Source organism: Stegodyphus dumicola, chromosome X1 (genome assembly GCF_044657685.1).
Source record: "Stegodyphus dumicola isolate Sdum_Otavi_A_Nest chromosome X1, ASM4465768v1".
Taxonomy (NCBI): domain Eukaryota; kingdom Metazoa; phylum Arthropoda; class Arachnida; order Araneae; family Eresidae; genus Stegodyphus; species Stegodyphus dumicola.
In genome coordinates, this window is record NC_140780.1 from 219,314,268 (window position 1) to 219,326,405 (window position 12,138).

At 33.1% G+C, this 12,138-nt stretch overlaps 1 protein-coding gene across 1 annotated transcript in view; it reads left to right on the top strand.

Moving 5' to 3' along the window:
• Nucleotides 1-12,138, top strand: part of LOC118198259 (fibroblast growth factor receptor-like 1) — a 206,354-nt gene that overhangs the window by 117,479 nt on the left and 76,737 nt on the right. The gene's annotated exons all lie outside the window — the stretch shown is intronic.

A 12,138-nucleotide genomic window follows, 5' to 3' on the forward strand; every position in this document is an offset into this window, starting at 1 on the left:
TATCGGTTAAAAAAGAACTCAGTTATAAATTCACAACTAATTCCATAAATTTAAATCTTACACTTATTTCCTTGAATTTTCCACGTAAACCTTTTATCTTAATTTTTTGAAGCATAATGCATATTTTAAGATTTAAACGTTTTACTAGGCACTCTGAATAAAACGTTTTCCTTTTTACAAAGTATTAGTGATAAACTGCTTCTTTAAATATATTTACTTCATTCTGACGAAACTTCTGATTGCATTTACATGTTTGAGATGCCTGAGTAAAAAATGAGTTTTCTCTGTCAGGAATTCTTTATTTGTGTCAAATAGATTGTCAGTTTCGCCCCACAAGCACTGTAGCTGCAAAACATTAGCTCAACGCTTGCTGTTGTTTATGCTCCCTTATCTGACGTGTAGTCAGCCCAGGCCTACGAAATTTCTCGTGGCGCAAGATTGCGCCCCTTGTTGGCAACAGCCTTCAGCAGCTAGCAAGTGACAGTGCGATTTGGCTCAGTTCAGCCCCCAGTTTTGATGAAAAGCACCCCGGGAAAAAAGTCCGAAGGTTTCCCACCCCTCTTCCCTTGCACGAAACCACACGAGAGGACTTCCGGTTCGCCGCATATATAGAGTGCTGCCATATCGCACCGACAGCCCAGGCCTGGCATACATATATATATATATGAAATCAAAGCAAAGAAAATGAAGCATGAATTAAGAACTATCCGGATGAGACGAAAACTTGGCGATGTGTTTTGGTGATTCGATGTGTATGGAAAAAGACTCAATTTAAACTTTCAAGGAATGGTATTTTTATATAAGAAATACAGCTACATAAAGAAAATAAAATTCTAAACTTGCAGCCAACATCTAGTCCTTCAGCTAGCTGTTCGCGTATTTACATTGATTCATAAATTTGAAGAATGGTTTCTTCCGGGATTTTTTAATCCCGGTATTTTCTCCAACTCCCGCTCTGTATCATCAACATCCTGAGACGATAAGAGGGTCTGCTTGCTCATCAGACCTAAAACGTGCTGTACTGAAGTGAAACCTGACGATATATCTCCTCAGGGAAGTATTTGACAAGCGCGAACATAATTAGTAGAAGTTATTTCTTTATACAAACAAGAATTATCCTGTTGAAATGTAAGCTCTGGTGCTTAGAAATAAAAGACAAGAAACATGGCAACCGAAATGGGTTTGCTGCCAAGTGAAATGGCACCCTAGAAAAATGTTGAATGGCAGTAAGGAGGCCAGTAAGGAGTGAAATGGCAGTAAGGAGGCCAAGTGAAATGACACTCTTTACTGCCGAATTGTAAGACGGGCGAAATCAAGTCAGTACTCCCTCCGCTGCCATGGACGTCTTTAGACACAATGCTCTCACAGGTTACTGTATCAAGACTACTGTTCCTTCTAATCTGTTTGGCGAACATGACGTCTCCTGACTAGACAGTGAGTTTGACTACAAACTATGTCCTCTGGAGTGTAGCTAGGATGACAAGATGAGAGGGGTTAAATTACCCTTTATTTTCCACGATATTACAGGCCCTCTCGCACTTCGGCATACAAAGACCAACCACTTGTGATCTGAACGTAAAAATATAAAACTACTAACTAAAATTTAAATAAAAGCTAACTTTTAATATTTTACACAGATGACTAACACTAAGACTGGCCTTTTGAATGACTACGTATGTAGAAGCAAACTGCGGAAAACTGACAATACGTCTTTAGTTTTCGAGAGGACTAAAACTTCTGGCTTTAAAGGCGGACAGTAACTGATGGCAAGCTCGCTTGAAGTCTAGTGGCAAGACGGCTCACTCTCTCCCTTTCTAACTCTGCTCTTGTCAAAAAACCACGATTCAAATACTTAAGCGTTAGCAAGTACAATATGCATAAACAAGTTAATGTGTTTATTCTGGCCGGAAGTGGAAAATAAGAGATGATAGTAAAGTTTTAAAATAAAATAAACGTTTGCAAAACTTAAGATCCTTACAACTGTAGCTCAATCCAGATAGGGACTCATCATTGATTATCTATGCAAATCTATCCAGTCATTAAGATTTCGGGCCGAAAAGGCCCGGCATCATGGCAAACGAACTTATTGGTATTACCTATATAAAGGATAGTCGATACAATGGGACTTCAGAGAGCGGACTCCGTTTTCTGTGTCGCCTACGAATGGTCCTTGCGGCTAATGCTGTCCCATGTACAGTGTCCTGATAGTTGATAGTTACGAATTAAGTATTGTGAGAGTTGCTTCGAGATAGAACGCTGCCATCTTAATACTGTCTTCTGTCAGGTTTCAAATATTCTCGCTTACATCGTCAAATAGTGGCATATCTACAACTCAAATATAGAGTGATTGTTCTATTTGATCATCCTGCTTCTTTCAGGCGGATTGCACGTGCTTTCCCAACTGGTGACATATGAAGTGAAGAGACAAAATCAAATGGGAATAGAATTGGAAAATCTACATTTTTATTCACCATGAGGAGGATGCTCAATTGCAATGTTCCAGCTACCAGCTGCTTATGCATTGAACTCAAAAATTTAATCATTTGCATATTGTATCGAAATTTAGTCGCATACCAAATAGCGTTACATCCAAATACGTAATTATTGTTACGTCGATTTATTAGTCTTTCAGAGTATATATACAATGTGTTCTTATATACGTAAATACATTCTATATAATAATTCTATTTATGTATATAATTATTTAGGGAGATTATCTTCTTGAAAAATGAAAATTACAATCTACTGTAATTAGTAAACTAAATAAAGAAGAATCTCTTGGAAAATAAAGGGTTTACACTATTTTAATAAAAACAACTTCGTCAAAATTATCAATTAACCTGGCAGAAAAAGTATTTAAAGTATAAAAACAAATTTGATTGTTGCTGATTCCACGGAAATAATTGACTTTTCCAGGAGAATCAACCCTTAAAATCACCAACAATTATTTAGATCGGATCGGGTTTCGCCTTTTCATATATTTGAAGGAAATTCAATCCAATATAAACCAAATAAAAATTTCAATAAAATTAATGTAATTTACATTGATTCAGCTTATTTTCAAATACATCAAAAACGTTCCTTGACACTCTCCTATCTAAGAAAACATACAAAACCTTAATGTCAGGCAACAAAATAAGAAAACCGATTGTCGGTCTGAACACTGTAGGACAATCGGTATAACACTGAACCAAAAATATGCGAAAAGTAAACATAAATGAATTTTTTGAAAGCTGCAAATATTAACAAATGTAATGCAACATTTGTACAACAACATAAAAAATGTAAAGCAAATTAAAAAATAATATTAAGATACAACAAAGTGAAGAAAAACGAAAATCATTAAAATCAAAGTAAACCATCACTGTATAAAATTAACATAAATGAATAAATTTTTAAAAATTAAATAATTTTGTAGAAAAATAAAATTTAAATTAAAACTGAAACCAATCTTAAGAACATGCTCAGATGCCGCAAAGCAGAACAAAAACGAAACGTGATCAAAATAATCAAAAGAACCACTCCAGATAAATGAAAAATAATTTTTTATTGAAATGAGTTTAATGTTCAAATTAAAATTAAATGATTTTACATTTCCCCTACTTCCTGCGAGATTTTCATAAGCGAATTTGTTTCGAGAAATGTAAAAGAAAAATAGTGTGCTTCTGAACAATGCGTATTTTAGAAAATTTATTAATATAGAATAATTTTTAATTTAGAAAAACAAATTAAATTTTCAACAACGACAAGTCAGAAAACGAAAAACATAGCAAATAGCATTTGGATGAAATGAAAAGGAATATATGATCTTAAATTCACTTAGTGCGAAATCGAGTTATTCTACTACTTGCGCAAATACATATATATATATATATGTGTGTGCGTGTGTGTGTGTATGTCTACATATATATAAATGCATATATGGTGTGTTGGTGTGGGTGTGTGTGGGTGATGTATTTTTTCTGTTGGTCTACGAAAATTTATTCAATGTAGTTCATGTTCAGTAAAGGAACATTTAAAATAGTTTCGTTTTTACTGTGTACCTTTGGTTAAATTATAAGACAATATCACGATTTTTTTACCCTTATAAATAACGCGTGAACCAATTGATAGCTCTCTTGACAGATGACTTCGCCGCCGCTAACTTTTTCTATTATTTTTTCAAAAAATATATCACAAGAATGGTCACTTGTTCTGAACGTATGTACTGCTTTCAGCCAGTCTTTATAATTTTATATAGAGGAAAATAGAAGACATTTTATCACTTGAAACTTTTTTATATACGATCAAATGCGTATTGAAAATCTTGTCATTACCTTTAAGAGAGAGGACTTGAATTCCAGAGCTAAAACACCCTATCTAGTGAGAGTAAAAATTTGACTTACACCAGAAAGTCCTGTTCCTTACAGGAAAGGGATGGAAACACCCTAAAGGAATGATCGTAATGGAACATCAAAATAGAAAAAGAAACAAATTCTAGGAAGCAAATTAATTTTAGCAGTTTTGTTTCTAGCTATAGAGTTTGGACGCAAGGAAACCACTACCTTTATTGCAAAAATTGTTGCATATTGAAAATATATATACGTAGATGTTGGAGATGCATAAATCTGTATAGATTTATTGATTGATTTTTTTATTATTATTACTGATATCTCATTGAAGTACTAAGTGTGGATGAGCTGCTAAAGATTTCTGGATTTTGGTAGGTCGTCCTGGGCTCGACTCCAGAGGAACGGGCTGCCTGCTTGTTTGGATTTCATGGTTTTTAACCTGTGTAATGTAAATAAGTTTCTTAGAAACTTATTCATGAAAGCATAACTCTTTAAGATATAAGATATTTCTCCCGCTTTCCTAGCGTGCCTTCGTTTTGTAGTGGTTCTGCACGCTGGGCCGGTATTCCAGATTTCCGCGATTCGATTCCCGGCGAAGGCAGTTGCTAATTTTTCATCTTCCCGGCTTTTCCAATTAACCTAATGTCTCTACAGTGGCGTCCAAACTAAAGGGGTGTTGGATGAAAATTCTCCACACCCAGGATTTGGCGATTGGGTCCCCCAAGAACCGCAGTCGCCCTTTATAAAGTGGAGTATATAAGGTATTTCTCCCATTTTCCTAGCGTGCCTTCGTGGTGTAGTGGTTCTGCACGTTGGGCCGGTATTCCAGAGGTTTGTGGTTCGATTGCCGTCGAAGGCGGTTGCTAATTTTTCCTCTCTCCAGCTTTTCCAATTAACCTAATGTCTCTACAAGGAAATAACCATCAGAAACCAAGCAATCAAATGTAATGATAGGAACATAAAACGTTAGAGAAAGATTCGGCACCAAAATATTATTCTTTGGCTGTCACAAATCATTCTGATCTTTTAATTAGTAAGTGTTTAAAAATATTGTGCTTTCCTTTTAATGCTATTTTTCCTAAACTGAGCAAAATACGCTGTATTTCGTAACTGATGTTAGTTGGCGGTAAGAAATTTCGCAGCGTTCTAAGAGTCCTCGAGAAAATTCCTCAAACCCAAACCTCTCCGATCGATTTTCTACCAGGATGTAACAAAGAAACAAATCTTAGGTAATTAGAGAAGTTCTCTCCACTTTTAAAGTGTCACTACTTAGGGACCAGCTGATTTATGTGTTTAGATTCTTTGTGAAAAAAGATTTAACAGCTTCTTCTCTCAGAATATCCCATTCTAAAAACGAAGACCACTGGATTGTTTTAGACGTATCCTTCTAAAATATTAACAGAATCGAATTAGAAAAAAAGTTCCAAAAGCCATAAAATTTTTTAACTTCCCCTATTCATTTATATCAGTTGCATAAGGGAAATAAGTTAAACCTGATGTAATAGATGAAAGACAATATAAGCATAACAGAACTTTAGGGAGCGAATGGGCTATTAAAACAAGAACATTTATAAAAGTAATTTTAGAAAAGAAAAACTTTGCATTATAAGCTTATAAGCTTCATTTATATCTAAATTAAAAAGAGTAAAATTAATGAAGTGGGAATGTATATAATCATTCGTAAAAGAAGACAATAAATCGATTACTTCATATATAGAGTAAAATCACACATTGCTGATAGGTTGATTTATAATAAAGCATGTTTTTAAGTACATGAACAAGAAAAACAAATTTTATTGCTATATAAAGAAGGTAAAAATTAAATAATTATATTTATATAATTAATATAAATTATTATGTAAGTAATTAACATAAAATTATTATGACGTGTGCGATTATGGCAAAGCCTCGAGGGCTATCTGCCTAAGGGAACGGATGCCTTCGTGGAGGATTTTCTAAGGGAAACTGGCTCGTATACACGTTACACATCGGGAAAACCATGAAAACGCCCATGCAGCCAGCCCATTCGCGGGATTCAAACCTCGGACCGAACTACCAGTGTTCAGCGACTATACCGCTCGGCTGCTGGTGGGCCTCTAAAATTATTATGTAAATATATATTGATATAAAATTTTATATATAATTATAAAAGTAAAACTGTTACTTGTTATGTGTAAAATCTTTATAATTTCTATATTAACAGAACTCTGTCAATTTCCGAGTTACAGAAACGATAAAATGTTTATTTTCAGAGAAACATTAGAATATAGCTCTGCTGTATTGGAACTCACAATCTACTGGTTCATAGGAAATTTAGATTGCGATAGTTAGACTTAGTCTCAAAGTTGAAAAATCATTAACAATAGAAAATCGCAAATATAATTGAATACAAACAGACCATAAAATTAAGCTTTTCTTGTTTGTTAAACTTCTTGAAATAGAGTAATACCCCCCTCAAAAAGGAAAAAATATTCCAACAGATTTAGTTAATGCTAATAAATTAGGTAAAACAATTACATCGCTGTATATCTAACTGAAACAAATCAATGTGAAAACATATCGCGTCAAAGCCGAAAAAATATCCTCTTTATAAAGAACGCAATAGGAATTATGATCAGAAAGAAATACCGCATCATAAATTAATTAAATTTGTTAAAATAGCAAAGTTCCAAACGATTCGTACCGTGCTATTCAACAAGCTAAATGTTCAGAGTGTAGCCACCACTACTTTCTGAACACGTGATTTCCATGCCCAATTTCATTGGCGGTGGTCAAATATGTCTTCGACAATGTATCTCTTTGAGTTGATGGCGCTTTAATTAGTCTTAAGAACAGTCGTCCCACTGTTGAAGAAATGATGGATTCAGGTCGTCGAATGTTTTGGATGGGGAAAATCGACCTTCCAGTTGCTCGTTTAAGAGCTTCCCAAACAAATTTCAGGCAATATTTAGCCGCATATCTGCCTAAGAGGACGGATGCCTTCGTGGAGGACTTTCTAAGGGAAACTGGCTCGTATACACGTTACACATGGGGGAAAACCACGAAAACGCCCATAAAGCCAGCCCGTTCGCGGGATTTGAACCTCGGACCGAACTACCAGTGTTCAGCGACTTTACTGCTCGGCCGCTGGTGGGCCTATATATTGAAAGATGAGAAACTTTAAAAGATAAGATGTAGTCACAGAGCGTGCATAGGCATAAAGTATCAAACCTAACAGTAAGTTTTTCAAAAGTGTGTAATATTGTGAAATTTTGTAATATTGTGAAAGCATAATTAAAAACATCAGTACGGTTACATGAGTTTTAAAACTTCTTTTTATTCTGTTAATATCATATATTACGAGTAAATAATTCCATACTTAATAAGTCACAAAGCCAAGAACATTGTAATTTTTTTCCTTTCAAATACGACATTTCTGTAAGCCTTCATCCAATTTCGGATGAAATCACTTTCACTTGTTTTCCTCTCTGTTATTTTCCTAACTACAATTCTTTTACTTTCAAACAGTCCCTAATCAATATTCAGCTATAACAGGCAGTGCGTTTCAGCTAGTTTCTTGTTTACAACCAAAATACCTAATCTGGTATCTCTCGTGCTATGGATTTTTTTACCAAGAATTATGTGCACCTCTTTTTCTGTCTCTAAAGAACATGGAAATGAAAAGTACTATATTCTTAACACAGGATAGTGTTAATGCAATTTTCACCAAAAAAAATTCTTAATCGGATTTTTAAATTCCATTTCAACACTGGAAAGCAAGTTTATATAAACTGTTACTTTAGCAGAGAGAAACATATGTGTTCGAAAACATAAACTGCTTTTAAATCTTGAGAAATATTTACTCATTCTTATATGCGATTTAAACTAAAAAAAATAAATAAGAGACTGCGATTCATGAGTTGGCGGTGTGACTATTTTAGAGGTAATATGACGCGCGATTCAGCAATTGTTACATATTCTAATTTTAATGATAAGGCTTCAATGAAACAAGCACTTATTTAGAGATATGATGACACAAGGATATCCATAATTTCTGTTTTAGCAGAAGTCCAATTTTAAGCGTTTTGGGTGGTCAAAATAGTAGCACCCGATTGCAGGTTAAATGGATTATATTTTACTACCTTCAAAATCGTGCTTTCACTAATTTGAAACACACTTCTTCATGAATTTACTTTAATATAGCAATTCTGAAAATAATTTCATTATATTCTGCTGATAATTATGAAATAAGCTTTGAAATAATATTTAAAAGTGTATTTTTTTAAGGTTTTAAGATGTATATTTAAAATTATTGTTTCTTCTAAAACCATACCTACAAAATGATTAATAAATAATAATTGTTAATAAAGAATAATTTATATAAAGTCTATATACGTTAAAATTATACGTCACAGTAGAACATCTACAGATTTCTAAGGTGGTACAAATAAAATGCGGTTTCCAGATTTACCCAAATAACAGTAGTATTATACATCAGAAATCTTTAAGTATTTCACAGAGTATTCCATATAGTAAAGCGTTTTGCTTGTTCGACTGGGACTTTATCCGTTTAGCCTCCAGCCTACTACTACTGGACGCAATAACGGTCATTTATAATCTGAAGTTCGCTACATTTTGGTATGAGATGGCAAGTGTTACGTTAATGTTCAATTAAGTGCGATCAGATATATTTTATTTCTAGTTGTGTTTTGTCGGCTAACTTCATTTCATAGATCTTGGAAGATAGCATAAGTTGTGAGTTAATTCATTATGGAAAATAACTCGAAAGTAATCTGCATGAGAGGAAGGTTTCCTTCGCAGATGACTCTAAATAAAACTACCTTTTATTTACATTACATAAGAGGAAAACAGGAAAACACTGATATTAAAGACTGGTTAATGGCAAGAAAGGCTGACTACACCAGTCTTTACCCAATCTTTGAAAATTTAATAAACACTAGTAACATTTAGTAAACACTTTCATATAATATAATGTTGCTAAATTATTTCAATTTTAAATATTTTAGCTCTTACTATATTTACATAAACAATGACTATATTAGTTGTTCTTCTTAAGGCAATTTAATTCCATAGTGTAGTAAATGTATGCAAAATGCATAACTAAAGTAACAGATTAAGCTTTTAAACTTAATCTGTTATTGTACTGATAATATACCGTGAAAGGATGTCAGATGTAATAAAATATAACATAAACGGATAATGTAGAATAACATAAAATAAACTGTAATGTAGAATAACATAAAATAAACTGTAATGTAGAATAACATAAAATAAACTGTAATATAGCTTAACATAAACTGACAGTACTGTAAGGCTAATTTAATATTTTACAATGCATTTCGATATGAGACAACCATTTATAAATTCCTGAAAAGATTGAGGTGGATTTACTCAAATATTTGATTGAATTGGACTGAATTGGATTTGATTATAATAAAGCGCACTATCAATACCACCTAAAAGAACGGATGCTTTTCTGAAGCAATTTCTATGGAAAGCTTTCTGATATTCACGTTATGTATAGGTCTGTGTGTGTGGTGTTGCCCACGTTGCATGACAAAACATACTCAAAATATACTTTTCAATCAGCCCATTCACAGAGACTGATCCCAGGTCAAACTACCGGTATTCAGTAATCTTTTATTCAGCTTCCACTGTTCTGTCTAAAATTTTTCAAATAATAAAAATAAGTGAAATCAGGATAACATTTTCGCTTAATGAATCGAAGAAAGATATATTAACTTTAATATTAATATACTGAAGTATCATTGCCTGTATAAAAGTTATGAATTAACGCTCATAAACAAATATAAAATATGCGTATATTAAAAATAATAAAAAAACCCTAAGTGTATTTTTCACATACTTGATTATAAAGTAGATTTCTATTTAATGCGAAAATTATTTGTAAAATTAATAAACAAAATTAACTTTAAACACTACCGAGACAGGGTTCGTACGTACAAAACTATAATTAAATAGTTTAATTTTTGACATCTACTTTTAATTTTAAAATACTTGTTTTAATTTGAATAAAATAATTAGTTCAAATATGAAGAAGCTATATAATTTAAATATTCCCGCTTAATGCTTCTTAAGAGGAAAAGTTAGCACTCATATATTTCACTGATAGAAAATGTTTAAATACGAGTGTTAAGTATTGCATCACTTCTTAACAGACGCAGCCATGCTCGAATCTACTAGGATTTCTCTACTCCAGAAATTCAGAGAGAAAGAAACTTGTCTTCTCGTATCCTTTTATTTCAGCACCTCTATCGAGTTCCCTACCAGCGAATGAGTACCTGTTTGAGCCTTCTAAACTTGCGATAATTACTCTTGAAAGATCCAGTGAACAAGCTGGCAGTGAAACACACTTTTATGAAATTCGATGTTCCAACATTTTACTCAGTCCAACAAGCCTGTTCATAACTTGAACTGGAAAGCGTAATACCTATGCATGACTGTAACGTGATTTTTCCTTTCCACAAATTCCCTCTATACCTGGAAAACACAAGAATAAAAATATCGATCTTTAACGATTATACAAGATGTTTTGGAAAGAATGCACTTCAAATGTTTTAAAAATGTTTGAATTTCATTTTCACATACTGTTTCGCTTTTAAAAATGAATTTACACTACGACAAATACAGGTAATTGACATAATTGGAGCTTATAGTAAAAATGCAGGAAATTTAAACTTTCATACACTCCCTTCTAAGAATAAAATACCTGTTTTCAAAAAGCTCCAAAATTTTAAAAAACATCTAAGGATATACTTAAGCTAAATTGAAAATACTGAAATAAATTCAAGATTCTAATACTAATATTGTCACAGTAACAACTGTGGTTTAGTTTTGCTAACATATATGTTTATGTTAATTTCTTTCGTACATTCCTTGTCATGTTATTCACTCAGGCCAGAGCCTTACACAATCTTTACGGCAAACGATAGAGGTGAAACGTAACATGCAATCTTAAGCAGCCACTCAGTGGAAATCGTGCTGTTTCACTAATGGTTGCTGAAAGAAAGCCGCTGGCAAGGAAAAAGCCAAACGGCCCAAGATTAGTGAATTTGGTAACTTTTAGTTGGTTATTTTATTGCATCCAGGAGCGTTGTTACTCTGAACAGGTCTGAAATCTCTTCAGGTTTAAAACTTAGCAACAAGCTCCTGTAATTAATGGTCGACGAGAAGTCTCATGATTTACTTTGTCATTACTTTTCTCCAAGTACTGATTAGTAACGTTCTTTGTTAGATTTTACCTTAAAATTTATTTGTATTAACAGTAAGCGATAAATCGCCAGCAGCAAGCTGTACTTTATTAAAGGTGTATGTAAGTTACAATACTATAAGTGACAATTAGATTTTTTCCAATAAACTAGTACAAAAATTATGAAATGAAAAATCAGTATACACCCTTTTTCAAAAGAATCGAAGCACAAATTAAAACTTATTATCTCCGTTTTCAACTTAGTCATTGCATTTTCATAATTCGCATCAAAAACTAAATACCCAGTAAATCCATACTTATAATAGACTAGTTCATTTAAAATAATAAGTACAAACCTATAGGGGTCTGTGGATACAAAAGCACCTATGTGAACATACACACAGGTGCAGCATACCTAGGAATACCTAGGCAGCAAAACCTATTTCTACTTTCGTTTCTTTCTTCCCCATTTAAATATATATCCTTCAATTTTCTACAGATCCATTAATCATTTATCGGCGGTTAATGATAAACTGCCAAAGAAATTTTAATTCTGTTTAATATTGTGATATTATAGTTAAAGTGTCTTCGGAGTCT